Below are 5,988 nucleotides of genomic sequence, written 5' to 3' on the forward strand. Positions count from 1 at the left end.
GTAATTCACACAGGGAGAATGCTGGCTAAGGGAGGGCTCAGAAGTAAAGGAGGGCATCCTGAGATAGAACAAAGTTTCTGTCCTTACATAACACAGGTGTGTAAAATGTTTCCAGCCTAGACATGCATCAATGCTGTCACTTGATTACACGTTCATAGCTGTCATTCCCAATATTATTATGGTATCATGGCAACTAATTCAGGTCAGAATTCCTGCATTTTAATTCTTGCCAAACAGTGGAAAGAATGTCTCACTTATTGTCAGAAGTCAAAAACTCCTTAGAGTTCATCTAGCCCAACCTATTCATTGTGTAGATTAAGACATGGAATCCAAGCTGACATTAAAATGTACGGTAGCAACTTGGATGAATCACAAAGACAGTATGTGGGGTGACAGAAGCCAGATACAAAAGATGAGGACTAACATGTAAATTTTACAAGGAAATTTAAGCCTACTATTTTTAAACCACATGATATACAATTTTTTTAATATAAAGTTCCACTCTGTTTGCGGGAGGAACATGGCGGATCGGCTCACGCAGCTGCCGGACGCTGTGAACTCGCTTGCAGATCAGTTTTGTAACGCCATTGGAGTGCTGCAGCAGTGTGGCCCTCCTGCCTCCTTTAGTAATATTCAGACAGCCATTAACAAAGATCAGCCGGCTAACCCTACAGAAGAATATGCCCAGCTTTTTGCAGCGCTGATTGCACGAACAGCAAAAGACATTGATGTTCTGATAGATTCCTTACCCAGTGAAGAATCTACAGCTGCTTTACAGGCTGCTAGTTTATATAAGCTTGAAGAGGAAAACCACGAGGCTGCTACCAGTCTGGAGGATGTTGTCTACCGAGGGGACATGCTTCTGGAAAAGATACAGAGCGCACTTGCTGATATCGCACAGTCCCAGCTGAAGACGAGAAGCGGCACCCATAGCCAGTCTCTTCCAGACTCATAGCACCAGTGTATACATACTGCGGGTGAGGAAAGAACTGTTTCAATGCCAGTAGGAATTCTGCATCAGATTTAGGTGTAAGCCTTACCAACAGTTTCAGAAACATTGAGCACTATGACACATGTTATCTTTTCAGCTATTTTAAATAGTCTTCTGTTTTCACTCTTAATAAATAAGCTTATAAAATCATGAATGAACCAGCTTTAAAACTGTCACTATGCCACTATTTTTTATTATCTGAGTGAAATTATTGAGGCCAATATTACATTAATGTTCATAATATAATTAATAAACAGCTGTACTGTAAATATATATATATAAATATATATATATAAAGTTCCAGACAGATAAAACAAATATGTAGTGATAGGAATTCAAATAAGGGCAACATCTGTGACTGGGGGGAAGAGACATTTGCTATAAAGAGGCACAAAGAAACCTTTAAGGCAAAAAAAGATTTCTATGCTTTGATCTGAATGATGATTACAAAGATATATACATACATAAACACCTCAAAATGTGCACTCAAGATTTGCAAATTTTAGTACATGCAACTCCTATCTAAAAAGAAAATGAAAGAAGAAAATAAATGCCTACATATTAAGATGCTTGTCTTCTCTTACATCATCCTAAGATGCTTGCTCATCTTCCACTGAATAATACTCAGAGACTATTTCTTCATTATATTTAGAATTACATTTAGGATTGTATACAAAAAAATTACTCTGTACCACAGGGAAAAATTCACTCAGGATCATGTAATAAGGAAAAGACTAGGTTTGGATTTTACATTTCATCTCATAATGGCTTAGAAATGCCTGAAATTATAAGTTTTCAGTGAAGTCCCCGGCAACACTTTTGGAAAACACAGTACAAAAAACAAAAGTACTGAGTCTCAAGCTAGACAATTCATATTCAAAGGTCAACTTTACCATCATTTGTACAAATTACACAGCCTTTCACATGATAGGCACTCAATTTATTTTGGGGGAGGAGCAGTGTGAAAGGCAAATTTGGAAAACTCAGCAGTGGCCACAGGATGGGAAAAGGTCAGTTCTCATTCCAAACCCAAAGAAAGGCAATGTCAAAGAATGCTCAAACTATCACACAATTGCATTCATCTCACACGCTAGTAAAGTAATGCTCAAAATTCTCCAAGCCAGGCTTCAGCAATATGTGAACCATGAACTTCCTGATGTTCAAGCTGGTTTTAGAAAAGGCAAGGGAATCAGAGATCAAATTGCCAACATCCACTGGATCATCGAAAAGCAAGAGAGTTCTAGAAAAACATCTATTTCTGTTTTATTGACTATGCCAAAGCCTTTGACTGTGTGGATCACAATAAACTGTAGAAAATTCCGAGAGAGATGGGAATACCAGACCACCTGACCTGCCTCTTGATGTATGCAGGTCAGGAAGCAACAGTTAAAACTGGACATGGAACAACAGGCTGGTTCCAAATAGGAAAAGGAGTATGTCAAAGCTGTATATTGTCACCCTGCTTATTTACCTTCTATGCAGAGTACATCATGAGAAACACTGGACTGGAAGAAGCACAAGCTGAAATCAAGATTGCTGGGAGAAATATCAATAACCTCAGATATGCAGATGACACCACCCTTATGGCAGAAAGTGAAGAAGAACTAAAGAGCCTCTTGATGAAAGTAAAAGAGGAGAGTGAAAAAGTTGGCTTAAAGCTCAACATTCAGAAAACTAAGATTATGGCATCTGGTCCCATCATTTCGTGGCAAATAGATGGGAAAACAGTGAAAACAGTGGCTGACTTTATTTTTGGGGGGCTCCAAAATCACTGCAGATGGTGATTGCAGCCATGGAATTAAAAGACGCTTGCTCCTTGGAAGAAAAGTTATGACCTACCTAGACAGCATATTAAAAAGCAGAGACATTACATTGCCAACTAAGGTCCATCTAGTCAAAGCTCTAGTTTTTCCAGTAGTCATGTATGGGTATGAGAGTTGGACCATAAAGAAAGCTGAATGCTGAAGAATTGATGCTTTTGAACTGTGGTGTTGGAGAAGACTCTTGAGTGTCCCTTGGACTACAAAGAGATCAAACCAGTCCATCCTAAAGGAAATCAGTCCTGAATATTCATTGGAAAGACTGATGCTGAAGCTGAAGCTCCATACTTTGGCCACCTGATGGGAAGAGCTGACTCATAAGAAAAGACACTGATGCTGAGAAAGATTGAAGGTTGGAGGAGAAGGGGGTTATAGAAATTGATATGGTTGGTTAACATCACCGACTCAATAGACAGGAGTTTGAGCAAGCTCTGGGAGATGGAGAAGGACAGAGAAGCCTGATGTGCTGTCGTCCACAGGGTCATAAAGAGTTGGACACACCTGAGCAACTGAGCCACAACAGAGAACTCAATAACCAAGAAAACAAAAATTCAGTTGAAAAATGGGCAGAAAACTTAAATAGACATTTCTCCAAAGAAGAAATACAAGTGACCAATAGGCACATGAAAAGATGCTCAACATTGCTCATTATTATAGAAATGCAAGTAAAAACTATAATGAGGTACATGGCACGCTGATCAGAATGACCATTGTTAAAAGTCTGAGTGAGTGAAGTAGCTCAGTCTTGTCCGACTCTTTGCGACCCCATGGACTATAGCCTACCAAGCTCCTCTGTCCATGGGATTTTCCAGGCAATAGTACTGGAGTGGATTGCCATTTCCTTCTCCAGGGGATCTTCCCAACCCAGGGACAGAACCCAGGTCTCCCGCATTGTAGACAGCTGCTTTACAGTCTGAGACAAATAACAAATTCTGGAGTGGTTGTTAAGAAAAGGGAATCATCTTACACTATTGTTAGGTAGCAACTCACTGTTACATCTTCTGTAAGTTGGTGTAGCCACTTGGAAAACACTATGAAGGCTTCTCAAAAAACTAAAAATCGATATCATATAATCTAGCAATCTTATTCTTGGGCATACATCCAGAAAAAAAGCTATAATTAAAATACTACTCAACCATGAAAAATAATAAAATAATGCCATTTGTAGCAACATGGATGCAACTAGAGATTATTATGCTAAGTGAAATAAGTCAGGAAGAGAGACAAATACCATTTGATATCGCTTACATGTGGAATCTAAAATATGACACAAATGGGCATCCCTAGGAAACAGAAACAGGCTCGCAGACACAGAGAACAGAACTGTGGTTGCCAAGGGGGAACAGGGGTGGGGTCGGGACAGAGTTTATGGCTGGAGTCAGCAGATGTAACCTGTTATATAGAGAATGGATAAATAAGGTCCTACTGTATAGCCCATGGAACTATATTCTATATCCTGTGATAAACTTTAATGGAAAAGAATATTAAAAGGGAATGTGTGTGTGTCTATATATATATATATATATATATAAGTTGGTGATGGACAGGGAGGCCTGGCATTCTGTGATTCATGGGGTCTCAAAGAGTCGGACACGACTGAGCGGCTGAACTGAACTGAACTGATGTATAACTGAATTGCTTTGCTATGCAGCAGAAATTAACACAACATTGTACATCAACTGTTCTTCAAAAAATAAATATAGTATAAAGTGAAACCATTTATAATAGAATTTTTAAGAAAATCAAACACTTAGGAATAAGACTTCAGAAAGTTGTGCAAGATCTCTGAACTTAAAAAATCTGAAAGACATTGAAGACCCACATAAATGGATAGATACTCTGTGTTCATGGGTCAAAAAACTCAGTATTGAAGATGTTAATTCTCCCTAAATTGGTCTATAACTACAATGTAAACCCATTTTAAAAGATAAGTATACTTTGCTGGACTTTTTTTGTAAGTTTTTAAAAATTAATAGTCTGATTCCAAAGTTTATCTATAAATTCAAAGGATACAGAACAGCAAGGATAACATTTAAAAGGGAGAATAAATTTGGAAGACTTAAACTACAAGACCTTCCAGAAAGCAACAAGCTAAGACAATATGAATTTGATGCAGAGATAGAAAAATAGACCAATGGAAAAGAATACTGAAACCAGAAATATTATATGAACTAATAAGAAAAGCAACCTAACTAGTAAGTGGGCAAAAGCCTTAAATAACAGTTCAAAAAAAGCAGTATCCAAGAGGCCAATGTGCATATCAAAAGGCACAAAGCATTATAAGTAATTAAACACAAAATCACAATAATGTATCACTATTCCTCTACCCAAAGAGCTAAATTTAGAGGACTGATAATGTCATGTGTTGTCATTACTACTGTCTCTACTACATCACGTAGTATATTGAGCAACTTGAACTCTCCTGCATTCCTTGTGGGAGTACAGGTTTGTTCAACCACTTTGGAAAACCATTGCCTACTTTGTGATACACCCATTAAATTTTTAGGGGTAAACTCAAGAGAAACAAAGTGTATTTCCACTAAAAGACATGTAGAAAATGTATATAAGCTTCTCCATAAGAGAAAAACCCAAATGCCCATTAACAACAGAATAAATAAATATATTGCAGTATATTTATACAATTTAATATTCATCAATAAATAGCAACATACATACATCCATTTAAATTAATAAATTTCAAAAACATTACATTGAATGAAAGAAGCCGGACACCAAAGCATGATTATGCTATGTGATTTCATTTATATTATGTTTAAAAATAAGCGAAATAATATGTCCTTTAAAAAGAAATAGAAACAATAGAAGACAGTAACAGCATAGAGAAAAAAAGTGAAAGTGAAGTTGCTCAGTTGTGTCCCACTCTCTGCGACCCCATGGACTGTAGCCTACCAGGCTTTTCCACCCATGGGATTTTCCAGGCAACAGTATTGGAGTGGGTTGTCATTTCCTTCTCCAGGGGATCTTCCTGACCCAGGGATCAAACCAAGGTCTCTGGCATTGCAGGCAGATGCTTTACCCCGGGCCAATCAACATCCAGTTTTAAAAAGAGCACTGAGAAGTAACAGCAATCTGGAGTCCCTGTTTGAAAAGGGTTCTGGGTAGCGTGTCCACTCCACAGGTGAGATTTTGAACTGCAATTTTGGAGGTTCCCACTTA

At 37.9% G+C, this 5,988-nt stretch overlaps 1 pseudogene across 1 annotated transcript; it reads left to right on the plus strand.

Moving 5' to 3' along the window:
• Nucleotides 492-1,255, plus strand: LOC102170974 (annotated as a pseudogene). The gene has a single exon (XR_001295891.2). The product of XR_001295891.2 is annotated as a mediator of RNA polymerase II transcription subunit 21 pseudogene (transcript).

The sequence above is a fragment of the Capra hircus genome, chromosome 7, assembly GCF_001704415.2.
Source record: "Capra hircus breed San Clemente chromosome 7, ASM170441v1, whole genome shotgun sequence".
Taxonomy (NCBI): Eukaryota; Metazoa; Chordata; class Mammalia; order Artiodactyla; family Bovidae; genus Capra; species Capra hircus.